This window comes from Chelonia mydas, chromosome 3 (assembly GCF_015237465.2).
Source record: "Chelonia mydas isolate rCheMyd1 chromosome 3, rCheMyd1.pri.v2, whole genome shotgun sequence".
Classification (NCBI taxonomy): domain Eukaryota; kingdom Metazoa; phylum Chordata; order Testudines; family Cheloniidae; genus Chelonia; species Chelonia mydas.
Window position 1 is genome coordinate 124,781,453 of NC_057851.1, and position 16,751 is coordinate 124,798,203.

Genomic DNA, 16,751 nt, shown 5'->3' on the forward strand with positions numbered 1-16,751 from the left:
GGAAAATACAGAAATGCTGGTGAGAATAAAATCCTCCTCCAAATTCAGGTATAGAGCCTGGAGCACCTATGCAACCTATTCTTCTGCATTCCCTTTACATGGGGCTGTGGTTCAGTATATTCATGCAATAGCCTCCCCTCAGCATCAGCCTACAACTGCCCTGCACTCCCACATAGCTACAGTGGACCTTAGAGCTGCATCATCCTGGGGATCTAGAGTTCCTCTGAGCAGCTTCTCTATTCTCCAGTCCCCAGTGCAGCAGCAATGTGGCACTTATGTGAAATGTCACTTCTCTGGCTGAAAGATTTGTAGAAATCCCCAAACTGCTGGAGATGGGACACTAGATGGGGAGGGCTCTGAATTATTACAGATAATTCTTTCCCAGGTATCTGCCTGGTGGGTCTTGCCCACATGCTCAGGGTCTAACTGATCACTGTATTTGGGGTCGGAAAGGAATTTTCCCCCAGGTCAGATGGGGGTGGGGGTTGCCTTCCTCTGCAGCATGGGGCATGGGTCACTTGCAGGTTTAAACTAGTGTAAATGGTGAATTCTCTGTAGCTTGAAGTCTTTAAACCATGATTTGCAGACTTCAGTAACTCAGCCAGAGGTTAGGGGGCTATTTCAGGAGTGAGTCAGGTTCTGTGGCCTGCAATGTTGAGGAGGACAGACCAGATGATCACAATGGTCCCTTCTGACCTTAAAGTCTATGAGACCCTACCATAAATATAAAAGTATTAACATTGTCCAATAATGTATAGGATTAATGGCCAATAGTTATCAATAAATTAGCTTTCTTTGTATTAATAAACATCTTTACAAGAATATACTACTCTTTCCACTGTACAGCATATAAATCACCTTTCAACAAAATTTGAGCTAAGAAGGAACATAGTTCTCCTTTTAAACTGCATGAACGTATTAGAGAGAGAGCTGGCAGTGATGCACATAGTTACGATTGCCTAACACTACCCATCATAAATCCATGTCTTGAGTGGTTTATAACTTTGCCCAACTGTAGCCATTAGGGATGAAATTTTCCAAACCGGGCTCCTGCTTCAGGCTGGAAATTTATTTATTTCTTTTGGAAAGTTTCAGCTTGAACACCCCAATTAGTTGACCCTTGATAATTTCAGGCTTAATCACACCATGCCCCAATCACCCTCTGTAAAAGGGAAAGAATATTATCACCTCATCTTGCATGGTATTATGAAGATTAAATTCATTAATGTTTGAGAAGCACTTAGGAAAGCCCCTGGGGAAGTGATATATTCTGTACTCACCACATGGTTTGGACGGCTTGCAGAAAATTAACACATGGGGCCACTAATAAGTGATCATTAAAGACTGTCTCACAGTATAAATGCACAGGAGGGTTGAATTAAGGGCACAGAGTCCATGAGTAATCCCATTTGACTCAATGGGACTATTTACAGAACAAAGTGCTACTGAGCATGAGTGAAGGTGACAGAATTTGACCTACAGTAAGTTATGACCAAGCCTGGCAGAATTCATTTTTTAGAATTTTGACTGATGTCATTGTTTACTTTTAAGCAATTTTTAGTTTTATTGTTTTCATTTTTCACAGTTGTGGGAAATTATGGGGGTAAACAGTTATTTAATGACAGACAGATTCAACAACTTTATAAACCATTAAACACAAATTGTCAACATCACATGTCAAAATATATAAAGTAAATATCCTTAAATAAACAAATCAGACCTGTTTTTACTATTCATTCACTAGTCCATTTGTAACAAGACTAACTCAAAAGTCTAAATCACTGGATTTTGACTCAAGTTCTCCTGCAGCATTTTTCTTTCTTTGCCTACCTGTATATTTCATTTGTTATCAATCAAAATATGTCAATTTGTATGTATGGTAAAACTGACATTTACCGACACTTACGGATAAAAATCTACAATAGAACCTCAGAGTCATGAATACCAGAGTTATGAATTGACCAGTCAACCACACACCTCATTTGGAACCTGAAGTACACAATTAGGCAGCAGCAAAGACCACAAAAAAAAAAAAAAAAAAAAAAAAAGGGCAGCAAATACAGTACAGAAATGTGTTAAACAAACTACTAAAAAAACCAAAGGGAAAGCAGCATTTTTCTTCTTCACAGTAATGTTTCAAAGCTTATTAAGCCAATGTTCAGTTGTAAACTTTTGAAAGAACAATAACACTTTGTTCAGAGTTACGAACAACTTCCATTCTTGAGGTGATCGTAACTCTCAAGTTCTACTATAATACTTTCAAGCCTAGTTTTCACAAATTCACTGGCCTGGGACTATCCAAAGCTTCCATAAGTAACAAAGATCAAGTTTTCTCTGAGAACATCTTCAGTATGAAGCTACATTTTACATTTTATGTTGTGGAAGTGGTCATCTTAAGATGTCTTTGCGCCTCATACTTTCTGTGGTGTGCAGATACCCCTTTCCTTCACAAATAACAGGTGTCTAGAGTAAAACAGATCATACAGACTTTTCAGTTTTAAAATCCTTAATTTACCAAAACCAGAAATTTCACAAAAGGATTCTGCAATCAACTATTAAATGCATTTATTTTCACATTTATCTTGTGATTTCAAAAGCAGAAGTTGAAAATGTCGCCACTGATGATATTTAATGACTATCCCTCATTTATGTTCTAATTGGTGTATACTTTAATATCTGCAGCTAATCATCAACCTGGAAGGAAAATTATATATTTTGGCAGTCAGAAAGTTATACATAATTATAACTCTTTTCCTATACAGTGCAAAAGTGAAGTAAAGATTTGTTTTAAATCTTAAAATCAGCAGAACTGTTTTCTGTCAAACACCTGTCAATTTCATCCTGAGGATTGTGGGTGGGGTAGGGACAAACTTAGTGGATATTAAAATAACACTGGCAGGTTTATTTTGACTTCTAAATATTCTAGAAATAAATAAATTAGTTGGTAGTTGACCTCCACAAATCCTGTGGACTAGTGCTAACCAATAAATGTCTAGCCCTTTCAACTATACGAATACATTACTTTGACATGCAGTGCCTTTCACAGTTTAATTCAAGAAAGATATACATTGTTTGAGACTCTTCTGGGCCAGATTCTGTGCTACACCTTGTTAACCTCATTGTTTAACATGTTTGCACAGGGTAAACCAGTGTAGAACTTGGTCTCTTGTTTATGCAGAACTGAAAGTTAGTAGGGCTGTCAAGCGATTAAAAAACTTAATCACGATTAATCGAGATTATTTGCACTGTTAAACAATAATAGAATACCATTTATTTAAATATTTTGGATGTTTTATACATTTTCAAACATATTGATTTCAATTACAACACAGAATACAAAGTGTACAGTACTCACTTTATATTTTTTTATTACACATATTTGCACTGTGAAAAAACAAAAGAAATAGTATTTTTCAATCCACCTAATACAAGTACTGTAGTGCAATCTCTTTATCATGAAAGTTGAACTTACAAATGTAGAATTATGTACCAAAAAAACTGCATTCAAAAATAAAACAATGTAAAATTTTAGAGTCTGCAAGTCCACTCAGTCCTATTTCAGCCGGTCACTCAGACAAACAAGTTTGGTTCCAATTTGCAGGAGATAATGTGGCCCACTTCTTGTTTACAATGTCACCTGAAAGTGAGAACAGGCTTTCACATGGTACTGTGGTAGCTGGTGCCGCAATATATTTACATGCCAGATACGCTAAAGATTCATATGTCCTTTCAACCACTATTCCAGAGGACATGCTGAATTGGTATTCTGTTGTTTAACAGTGTGATTAATCACAATAAATATTTTTAATTGCAATTATTTTGAGTTAATCATGTGAGTTAACTGTGATTGACAGCCCTAATATTTAGTGTTTATTTAGCACTTTTCTTCCCCCCAAAAAATCACAAATCACTCCCTACAAAGGCGGGTATTATCTCCATTTTACAAATGGAAAAGAGAGGATAACACAAATTTTCAAATGAGGGTGCTTAAAGTCAGGCAGCTAAATAAAATGGCCTAGCAAAGGGCAGGTTGCCAGAGATACAGAGATGGTGTTGATGCATAGGGCCTCTCATTCATATCCTGGAATCAGGACATATCCCAGTCCAACAGATCAACTGGGGATAAAACTGAGTGAGCCAAATTCTTGCAGAGGTTTTCTCCTTTTTAGGCTCCCATTGCAGGTTTTCCAATAGGAAGGTGCAATTAATCCCTACACTAAGGAATATCTGAAGCACTGCACTGCTACATGTATGGCAGAATCTGCAGAAAGGAGGCATGGCACATGGAAACATACAGCAAACTCAAACCAATTGCATCTAACCCCATCCGCTTAAATATGCACACGCCCCTTTTTGCAGAAGACCCCTGTATGCTTTGCGCTTAAACATCAATAATACATTTTTATTCTGCCACAACACAGTGAAGATTTGCTGATTGTAAGTTAATGCAACTTTAAGGTTTCAGCAGCAACTTGGTTTGCTTTTCCACAATAGTATATGTAGTAATTTGCCCTTGCCCTGACTCCTCTTGAATGTCTCTAGACAATACTTTCCTCCTCTGCCACCCACTTTTGGAGTCTGCAGACAGTTGGTGGATATTCTGCATGAGACTATTATTGTGCTGTAAGCTTTTATGGAAGGTTATAGCTTGTGTCTAACACTGAGGCAGTTTTTGAAGCAAGTCACTAATTGTTTCAACATGGAAGCCATGACAACATGTGGCTCCATATGAGTGTCCATGTAGCCAATACTAAGTACTGTGATATATTTTACCAGGAATATTACAGCATGTGAACAATCAGTGTGTCACAAATAAAAAAAACACATTACCAGAACAAAACAATGTTCAGAAACAGCTTCCAATTTTTCAATGAACTTTTGAATCAAACCCTCAACTTGGTGAGAGAACCAAGAAGAACCTTTCAGTAAGTTATTTTTAACTTTAATTATTAAATACGATTTCCTTTATTTTTAAACAAGCTGCATTCAGGCACTGCTAAGGAATGGACTAAATCCAACATCAATAAATTCTATTTGAGTCTGCCACAATTCTAGTTTTACTACAGTTTCAATGTCACAAACTGTTTTAATACTCTATACTTTCTACTTTCACATAGGTGATTTTAACACACTACTTTTTTTAGAAAAACAGTAAATGAATAATAAATGATACCATAACACCAATGACTGTGAAAAGTGTTGAATATGAATTCAACTATAGAAGTGGAACAGATTTTCTGCAAACCAAATATCATAAAATAGAAATTGGAGCAGTCAAGGAAGTATTCCAAAATACCCAAAATGCATGTGTGCATAAAGTCTGCTACAGACTCTAGCCAAAGTCAATCCCTTTTTTTCATATTAGAACTAATTTCTTGTAATAAAAATACTGATTCAGTAGATATTGATATTTCCTTTCCATCTTTGTTCAAGGGTCAGCCAAAAGTAAAAATCATTTACCTATACCATTAGTTTCCAAACAAGTTTCCTGCACCCATAACCACACACCTATTTGTGTTTTCTTTTACTTTAAGTTTGCAGAACACTTTCAGTAAAACCGGAGCGTGAAAGGGTATGTGTGCACCTAATGTACGTGTGTCAGTGCTTTCTTCTCTAAGACTATGTGTGAAGATAGCAAGAGAAAGAGGGAAAATGGTGAAGGTCCTTCTTTGAGGAGACGCATGTTTATTCAAACGGGAAATTACTTAATACTTCTGGGCTAGGAGGGTTGAAGGGTGTGCTGAATAGGCTAAACCTTTGTTTGAAAAGAGCTTTTGTACATTTTGATTTCTTACATTCTGTGCTTTCAAACTGACCCTCTGCTGCTCTCTTCCTACTGATCCTAGCTGGGCTTTGTCCCTCTGGTCCTCGCTGTCTACCCTGCTCCTCATTCCTCTCCCTTTGAATCAAGCTGCTTCCTCCTCTCCTCCATGCTGCCTGAGAGCACAAGACAGAAACTCCCTTTGTCAAGCTCTGGTGCCCAATGCCACAGCGCGAGCACCAACTGTAGGAAAAGTCCTGTGTCTCCCCAGCGGCCCTGCTCAGTGCGGACAGACTCTGAAAAAATTAGCTGAAAGTGTCTACCAAATAGCAGTTTTCTGAAAGCTTGATGGATTTTCACATGATAATAATAGGCATCTCTTTGACCTCAGGGCAACCCCCCTCCCTCCCCAGCCAATTTCAAGTCCAAATTTCAAATCTGCTGCAAAGAATGGAGGTACAAGAGCTTCTCCAAATGGCTGTAAGGATATTTTTAAACATTAGCAAAAGAATGGGATTTTCCCTAAATCTCATTCTTAGAAACAGGTGAACCACTTTGGCTGAATTTGGAAAGGAAAGGAAAGGAAAGAAAGAAAAGGAAAGAAAGAAATCAGCCTGATGTAGACAACACATTTCAACCCAAGCAGTTAAGGTTTGACAAAGTTATCAGCAACTGAAAAGGAGCTCATAAAGGCCAGCAGGGAGATAACCAGGCCAGTAGTGTCCCCTGGGCTGGGGTCAAAGGCAGGAGTTGAGACTAGTTACCAACCCAAGTCAGGAAACAGGTACCAAGGTCAAGCCAGGCCAGGGTTGAAGTCAGGAGTAAGATGTGGCAAAAGACAAGGTCTGTAGCAAGCCAGCATCTGCACTGTTGCTCAGATGGCTCCCTGGGGCAGCTCCCTGGTTTTAATTATTGGGGTGGCCCAATCAGGCATCCGCTGGGTTCTGTCACTCTGGCCTCTTTAGGTGGTACTTCCTGCAGTGCCTACCTCTGCAGTAAGCACTGGATGCTGCTTCACTTGGCTCCCATTGATGACATGGAGGCATCAGTTACCACAACCCCAGGTTCCAGACCGGTGGATCCTTATAGTTGAAAGTGTTCAGCAACCTTAATCATAGGTGTCACTGTCAGCTCCATGTAGAATAAAACAAATTTCATCAGTATCTATAAGCATAGCTTCACATTCTGTAGTCCCCAGATCTCCTACATATGTATCCACATTTTGGTGCTGTGAGGGAAGTGTCAATCTAATCAGACATGTCACCAGAACACTGACCAAATAAAGTAGGCATGCTTTTAGAGGGGTTTAGTGCAGAGCCTGTCTTTGTGTTGTTTGCTAAACTAGTGCCTCCTACAAAGGGACCCTAATCCTTGCTTGAGCTCTGTCAGCACAACTATAATAGGAAATATAAAAAATAATTAATACCCCTTATACCTGAAGAATACCACCAAAACCAGTAACATCTCTAAAACCACAATGTACGGTACTTGAAGTGAGCAGCACAGCATACATTTCTAGCTAAAGTCTTCAAATTTCCAAGAGAATAAAATTTGATAAGCAGAACTCTTAATCAAACTCCAGTTTGCTTCTGTGAATTTCCTTTCTCAGAAGCTCATGATTCATTTTCTTCCCTTACTTTAGTTAGCAGTCGATAGCCAATTTTGAGGCCTCAAATATAAGTTTTATCTGTCTGTTTAAGCTAATTATATTACACCAATCACTGCTGTATCTAGGCAGTGGTTTTGAAAGTATAAATGTTTTACTTTTATAATATTTCCTAAGCTTGGCAAAGTACAGAACTGAAGCTTTAATGTTTTCTTCTTGGAAAACTCTCCTCACCTCCACCGTCTCTCTCCTGAGGGACTGTGTGGTTAGGCTAAGATCTAGGAAATTTTAAATTTCGTTTCCTGCAAATGCCTCTTTCCTGGCTGCTGCTGAGATTCTCTCTCATTTTCCATAACCTAAAATTGTAGCAATACAGTAATTCTATTTCCTGTTTTGTATACTGAAGTTGACTCAGTAACAGGAACCTTAGAACACTTAACAACATACATAGAGTCATCTTACACTTTTAAATCTAATACAGAGAAAAGAATTTGCTCTAGGAAAGCTATGAAATCAGGATTTTCCCTTTTCACAATATGTTTGAGACTACAATGCAGTCTATTTTTAGAAATACAGATAATAACTAGCAATGGAACTGAATAAAATTCTGCAGCTGATGACATAGCTCTTTAAGGTATATATTACAGCTGATGTTTCTTTTTTAACAAAAGCTCTGCAAACTTAATTTATTTTCAAATTAAATAAAGTGTCCAAATACTAATATAACTTGGGATTAAAAATGGGTACTTATGTGCATAACCATTCAACATGTATAAAAGTTGATATGATACCCCGTGTCCACATTTGAAAATTGGGCCCTTTCTCTGTAAGAAAGATTCCTTAGCTAAGAGATGAGTTATATATACTTTTCAGCCAAACTTTTAGAATTATTTAGTGCTTGAAAGTTAGTCTTTGCTTTGTACTCTGTTGACGCTCAAACTTGAGCTCTGAAGGTATGTCTACACTGTAATTAGACACCTGCGGCTTGCCCATGCCAGCTGACTAGCACTCACTCTCAGGTGCTGTTTAATTGCAGTGTAGACCTTTGGGCTTTCGCTGCAGCCCGAGCTCTGGGACTTTCCTACTTTGCACAGTCCAAGAGCCTGGACTCCAACCCAAGCCCGAATGTCTACACGGCAATTAAACAGCCCCTTAGCCTGAGTCAGCTGGCATGAGCCAGCTGTGGTGCAGCATAGACAGATCCTATGGGAACACCAGAAGAGGGAATTTCCACATTAGCTAGGGAAGTACACCCTTCTTCCAGCCAACACGAACTTCTCAGCTAGCATAGTGGTACGCAACAAGGTGCAGTGTCCATGGTGGCCAGGCCTCAAATGAGGAAGGCATCACAGATTAAGCCAAAAACTTGAACTGACCTAGAATAGAAAAGTAAGCGAGTGCAGCACAGATGTATTGTGCTTCTGCTCACCCATTTCCACTGCACAGGAGAACCATTGCATTCTGAACTAACTGAAGATTTGAGCCATCATAAAAGATTGTGCTGCTTCTAAACTATGCGGAGGTGACAAAGACCTGGTTCATATTAATAAGGAAACAATCTCTTAGCTAACCCCAGATGAATAAAAGCACTAGAAACCATCACTGCTATCTGGGAAGCCAAAGAGTTAGGGGTAGAAAAGTAAACCAAGCATGTGATCCTTCCTTTGCAAGAAACACATTTACTGTACCAATATATGGAATGGAGCCATCACAATCCCCATCAATCCCCCTCAGTTCTTCCTCCTATCAACCAGTACCACCATCCTTTCCACAGTAATCCTCAACAATCTCATTTTTATCCAGATCTCTGTGTAATATCCACTGAAAGAGCCACAAAACCTGCATTTCATAGACTGCATGTATAGTCCGGGTATCATCGGCATACTGATAACACTGCAACCCAAAATGCCTCAGATTCTCCACAGCAGCCTCCCATACACGTTATACTGGAAGAGTGATAGAATGGAACTCTGAGGGACTCCAGATGTGAGGACTTTAGGACAATGAACAATTACACAGTATCACTTCCAGACTTTTCTGAGAGAGGAATTTTGCCCCTAAGGAAAAATCGCACCTAACCCTGCCAAATCCTGCATGAAAATCAACATTACATCATGGTCAACAGTATTAAAGGCTTCTGATAGCGCTAATAAAATTCATATAGACATTTGACTTCTGTCAGTCACCAGAAATATGTCAATCAAGGATATTAATGCCATCTCTGTACCATAAATTATGTCCAAACCCAAACTGAAAGGGATCCAAGAAACCAGAGGGATCTAGAGGAAGCTGGAGTTGTCCCAATGCAACCTTCTTGAAAAAAATGTTACCCTGAACTGAAAAGGTTCAAGACAGGACTGTAACTGGTAAGGTCAAAAAGTTAGGAAATACAAATTTAAGGTTCTTACAACTGGGCAGCTTCTTGGTGTTGAAAAGAGGGTAGTGGGAGCACACATAGAGTGGTGCAGTGTTGACATATGGGATCACCAGAAGAATGGAAGGGGGAAGAATGGAGGGCCATAGTATGGGAGAAATGGGGGGCAGAGCTCTGGGTAGGCAGGTGGAGGAAAAGTGGAGCAGCCAACAGGTTTAGGATTGGGCGATGGGAGAGTGGGATACAGGGTGAAGATTAAGGATACGGGTAGAGCTGGTTGCAAATTTTCCAGTTGAACTTTTTTCTGATTTTAGTGGAAATCATGCTTTTCTGATTATCGCCAAATCAATAAAGTTCTTCCCAGTGACAGCTGGAACATTCCTTGAAATTTTGGAATTGATCAGATGTAGTCTTCAAAAGTTATCATGTTACAGACAGAGAAATAGAGAAATGCCATCAAGTTGAGAGTCTGGCCTCACTTTATTTGGCCAATTAATTTGTATTATGATTGTGTTTAGACACTCCGACTGAGACTGGGCTCTCACTGTGCTTAGTGCCATGGTAATATTTAGTAGGAGACAGACTCTACGTCTCAGAATTTACAATCTAAACAGATAAGACAGCCAAGGGGTGAGAGAGAGAAAGTATCCTTATCCCAGTGTTACAGATGGGAACTAAAGCACAAAGAAATTAACTAACTTGCCCAACACCACACAGGAAGTCTATGGCAGAAGCAGGAAATTAACCAAGATCTCTTAAGTCTCAATGCAGTGCTGTAACCACAAGATCATCCTTTCTCTGCAATTATTTTGTTAGACATGGAAAAATTAAAAAAATCAGGATGGTATGTCTTTGATGAACTCAGGCCTTTGTTTCTTGTTCCAAAGATTTTAGTGGTAAGAATCCAATCTACAGTGTGATATTCACAACTGTTCTGACACTTCCATCCATTCATGTCCTGTCATCATGAAGTAGCTGAGGTGGTGATTAAAATGATTACCTCAGATATCAAAATTCCAAATTACTAAAGAAACATTTCAATCTTAAATGAAAGAGATGGCTATTAAAAACAGCTGTTTGTATTCACCAGTGTCACCTAAATGGTAGCAACTCCTCAAGTGTGTGAGAAGCAACATGCCTAGGCATTTATCCAATAAAAATAAATACATTTTAGCCCTTATGTTAACAGGAAATATTTCAGATGCATTCCCCTGCCCCCCCACTCCAAAATGATTCCACATACAGTAAACCAACTTTAAGCAAATTTTTTGGATTTATGACAATTTGAGAGGCACATTTTTAGCAGGTACGGTGCTCTGGTATTGCTGGAATAACTTCAGTCAACCAAACATCAAAGAAGAGGGACACTGTCAGTCTATTTATGATTAGAAAGTTAAACTGCAAAAAGCAAGTTAAATCCTTTACACGCTGAGTGTAATGGAAGAATATTAAGGTACTTGAAATACAAATCTTAAACTCAGAAGCAGGCAAGATGTTGACTAGCAACTAACAGAAATAGTACCAACCATTAGCCAGAAACCATTCTGAGCTCTAAGAAAAAAAAACACTTGGGATGGAACAATGTGCATGTTAGAATTTTTCTTCCAGACTGAGGATAGTAATATGCATTAAGGCAGTGGTTCTCAAAGCCGGTCCGCCGCTTGTTCAGGGAAAGCCCATGGCGCGTCGGACCGGTTTGTTTACCTGCCACGTCCACAGGTTCGGCCGATCGCGGCTCCCACTGGCCGTGGTTCACCGCTCCAGGCCAATGGGGGCTGCTGGAAGTAGAGTGGGCCGAGGGATGTTCTGGCCGCCCTTCCCATAGCTCCCATTGGCCTGGAGCGGCGAACCGCGGCCAGTGGGAGCTGCGATCGGCTGAATCTGCAGACGCGGCAGGTAAACAAACTGGTCCGGCACGCCAGGGGCTTTCCCTGAACAAGCGGTGGACCGGCTTTGAGAACCACTGCATTAAGCAACATCCCTTTCATTCTAGAAAGAAAACAAAAATAGCAAAGCACTTTGGGACTGATCCAGCTCCACTCGAGTCAACAGCAGTCCTTCTACTGACCTTGAATGGGAGCTAGATCAGGCCACTTGTAACCAGAAAGGAGAAGGAAGACAGAATTGGAGAGCATCTACCTCTAAATCATCAATTACTATACAAAATGGGACTTTTATTGAACAATATATAAACAGAAAACTGTCTCTCAAAGGCCCTACAAACTGGAAAAATGGAGTGCCAACATTCACAGATTATTATTGTAAATGTCAAATCCAATAAAATCAGTTAATAAAACTGGAGGTGGAAGGAGGAAATACAAGAAAAAGTAATTTAAAAACTATTCAAAATGAAAGAGTTCTTTAGAGTATGTATTCTTAGAACCAAAATACAGCTACCACATGGTTAAGTAGATGATGAAATTAGCAGTCAGTCAGTATTATATTGTTTCACAAAGACGCACTGATAATATAAGTAACAAGTATCTAGAAAGTTACACACTTTGGTGAAAGAACATACAAAAATAAAACTGCTTTTGAATTCTATTACATAAGACAAGGATAGCAAACATCACCCAATACCACTAATGAATTTATGTTACCAGTTTAAAGGTAATCCAGCTGGGAAACCTTTAAGACAGCACCTGATTTATATCTGGGCAAATGGATTATAACCATATAAATGTCTGTTGGCACATCACTAAAATGTACAGGTTGTAAGAACTAAAGTTCTATAAAACAGCAACGCCAGTAGTCATGTAGACTTGAACATGTCAGCTTTCAAGAAACTATAGGTTTTATGTTATGCCAAAGCCAGAATTTAATGTCTGAAACAAATTTGAGTAAAGTTATGACTCTTAGAGCCAGGCTTGCATTAGGTGGTGGGAAGAAGTGTGTTATAGGCACGGTAGCTGGAGGCATTATGTCCATAGAGACCAAAAACAGGGATAATGGCTCCAGCATCCCTTGCACTCCCATTAGCACAGCCCTCCAACCACAAGCTGATGGGCCAGGGGTTGGGATCATAAATATGTTTATACCAGCAGTCTGCACAAATTCCCTCGGGAATGCTGCATGCGGATAGTGATGCTAGAGCAGGGTGTGTGGTCAGCTATATTATGGCTGCTTCCTGTTCATGATCACTGGAGTGGGAAGAACAGGCTCCACACACTCTCCAATTTTGCACCTCAACTCTGGAGCACCCAAGATTTGATTCTCTGCTTGGAACAAGTTTAAAAATACATTACCATAGGCAATCCTTTATCACAGTGAAATATACAATGAAAATGCGAAAAGCGGCAAGAACTTTTTATACAATATGTACATAATTATAATGACAGGTTTCAGAGTAGCAGCCGTGTTAGTCTGTATCCACAAAAAGAAAAGGAGTACTTGTGGCACCTTAGAGACTAACAAATTTATTTGAGCATAAGCTTTCGTGAACTACAGCTCACTTCATCAGATGCATTATAATGGTCATTGAGGTTGAAACCATTCATGCTAAAAAACAGCTCCAATCCTTCAATGCAGTCAGTGTAAACCACTGCAATCAGGCAAAGTCCCATTGGAGTCTGAAACTCCATGTGGGCACAGGGCTGTATGCTAGCAAGCTGCATTTCAGGCCTGAGGCCAAATTGTGGCCCTTAAACTCTATAGATCAAAGATACCTGGAAAAACCGAATCTAAACATAATTAAAGACCTAAATCTTTATTTCTACATTCCCCACTTTATTTCTGCAATCTTGGAATTTACTCAAAGGTATTCAAAGTAAAAAACCCTGAAGGAAATAATTTCTTGAATAATTAAACCAGTCAGCTAACTAAAACCTCATTAAATACAGTATAGAAAAATGAAGCCAGACATATATGCATTCAAAAATGTGTGCTTAAAAATTGTTGTTTCCCATACACTTCAGATTTGTTTTCTTCTTTTAGATTGTGATCTCTTTGGGCACCAAATGTTTCTGCAAATGTTTTTATAAAGAGTTCAGCAAAATGGAGCCCTGATACTGGTTGGAGCTTTTGTTTCATATCCTTGTTTGCTATTTAGAGACTTGCAATGATCCATTTGGTTGGTCTGAAAGAAGTTATTATTACATCCATTTATTTATTTACAAAAATCAACATAGATAATTGACAGCCGTAAGTAAAAAGGCTATTGTAAAATAGCATTTCTGGTTTAGCGTGCTCTGTAATCACTGGACATGAATCTGACTAAATTCAGGACCAGGATGCTACAGGTATCTGGAACTTATATTTTTCACGCTATGGAAACTTTCCTGTTAGAACTGATCCTGCCCTCGCTATCAACTGCTGTCTGACACCGGAGAGCATATATTCTGACAGGACATGGTCAATTAGCAGAGCCCCTCATCCCATGGGCTGGACCTCCTGCATATACAGCTTCCATGACACTGCCCTGGAATCCTCATCATTAACTAGTAATAGCTGTGCCAAGTGAGTCAAAAGGAAACAGAACTCTTGCTCAAACCAAACAGGAGCTGTGGTGAGTTGTTCTTAGGAAAAAACAGGTCTAACATACTTCATAAGAAGGGGGAAAGGAGGATAGCATCTGCAACTCTTTGTTTATAATGACATGGTTCAGTGATCTGTTTCTGCACCCTGTGGAAATATGGTTTCAATTTTACTTTTAATCAATGTTGCCAACACATTTTCTTCCTTGTCAAACATTTCTCTTAATGTGAATACAAAGACAGTTTAAGATTAATGTTTCTGAATTATATTGCATTAGTGGCTCGTTTGGTTTCAAATTCAGTTCACATTTGTTTAAAGAAGAGGTGCAAGTACTGTGCTTGATAAATGGAATCACAGATGGCTTTAAGATACATCATCATTTCTGACTTGTTGGGCAGAGAAAAGTTATATAAACTTCTTTCCAGAATCCAGTGCTTGAAGATAAGGTCTTTGCCCATGTTGCTGTATTTCTGACACTCTTGCACAAATTTCCTCAGCTTCTGCAGATGATCAAGTATAGAATATGGACTGTAAGAATAGCTGGCTTTACATATTCTGAAAAGCTGTTTCAGTTACAGTTCGATACAGCTATCAGGATGCTATTAGCTTTGACAACATGTCTGGAATGTCAAGTGCTTTGATTTGTTTTTAAATTTAAAAAGAACAGTACAAGTTATAAAGTATATTAACCATCAACATTTTAAAGAAGTCCTCCTAAAAGGATAAAAACTGAAATATTATCCTACTAGACTGGATAGTTTCAGATCCTTTGGTAAAAATCAAGTAGTGGAGTTCTAAACTTTCTAAATCTTCAAGGAAAGTTGGTTCAACAAAAAAATGATGAATGATATCTAAACCCACATAATGCAATAATATTAATATCCAGAATTCCAGTGTTGGGACTGATTTGAGTCAAACATATAAGTATAAATTTACGGGCAATGAACAAAGAGCGCTACAGAGCTGGAGTGTTTTCACAGATTTCGCAGATTAACCTCGAACTTATTTTCAGAGTCTCCAGCAGACAGATATCAACAAGTTTCTGTAATGTGCCAAACATCATATATAGTATTTATATCCCACTATCCAATGATCTATGTTGTTCACAATGTGAGTTGCAGTAAACAGTGGATTATAATAAGGTTAAGGACTAAGGTGCACATCAAACATTTGCTGTAACTCCTAAAGTATGATGAATGCTTTTTTTTTTTTTAAAGTCTGATGTATTGATTCAGGTTTCCTAATATCAAATTATACTTGGGAAAGCATGCTATAACACTGTATTCATGGCTCCTGACGTGTTCAAGACCTCTTAGCAATTGGCCTATGAGTAAAGCAGAACTATAGGAGTAGGAGTGCCAGCTGAAAGACAGCAAGCTAAACACCTACAGGTCAATGATTCTCTGTCCAGAGCCAGATGCAAATTAGAGCCACCCAGGGGCTGCACTGAAATGTGTTAGCTGGCAGAGTCCCACAAAGACCATATGCCAGCTGTGGTAGCTGGAATGAATAATGCATAATGCTCTATCCACTTTTACTCACCACCCACAACAAATCCCCCCGGCACCATATGGTTAAGAGAGAGGCATAGAAGCTAACTCAGCTGACTCCAGACCTACAGGGGACTCTCCCATATCAGCAGTATCCCAACAGGACTTGGAGCAGAACAGGGTTTACAATCTGGTCGTATGTATTTTTATACTACCTACCATGGACCTTAGTTATCAGTCTCAACTATAAATCATGAGCATACAGTTTAAACTTCAGACCAACCATTTAAATTATATTTCATCTTAAAGGGAAAAAACCCCTCTCTTCTGAACATGACATTTTTTCAAAGAACACTTTGAAAAGCAGATTACCAGCATTCAGACAACAGAAATATCAACAGAACCTTAATTACTACAGCTCTTCCAAGCAAAACACTTGTCTGCAGATGGTATTAGGAGCCAGGGTTTCAACAACAGTCTGCTATTGCAGTTACTTTTGCTTCTGAATTTGAGATCAATGTTTGAACATCCTACTCATATAGCCTTAAAGAGTTAACTGTAAAGAATATAGATGAAAGTAAAATAGATTCCCTACCAAAATGCTTTGAGGAGATTTATGTTCAATAGAAATCTGATCCCACATAGTGCAGAGTCCCCAAAGTATATATCACCAGCCAGAAAGTAACTACCCTCTAGTGAATCAGTAAAGAAATGGAGCAAGGGCTGCTATCAAGCGTAAGGGTACAGTCAAAATTATGCAAAGAAGTGCACAACCTACCAAATTTACATTATTTGAATACTTGTACAAATTATAATCTGCTTTTATTTGAGAGTGTCTACTACATCTAAAGCAAATGCACATTTACCAGAATTAATTACAGGTGGCAGTAGGGTCTGATGGTACTAGCCAATGAGAAAAGAGAAACCATCTTTAAACAAGAACACCCTCAATTGAACTTTTACCATTGGGATTCATTTCCAATGGGATCTAAGTACAGCTAAATGCCTTCCCATTTTTCATCTAGGTCACTGATTCATCTCCAACCC

The 16,751-nt window shown here is 38.9% G+C and overlaps 1 protein-coding gene across 3 annotated transcripts in view; it reads right to left on the reverse strand.

Moving 5' to 3' along the window:
• WDR27 (WD repeat domain 27) overlaps nucleotides 1-16,751 on the reverse strand; it is a 193,691-nt gene that overhangs the window by 79,959 nt on the left and 96,981 nt on the right. The window lies entirely within an intron of this gene.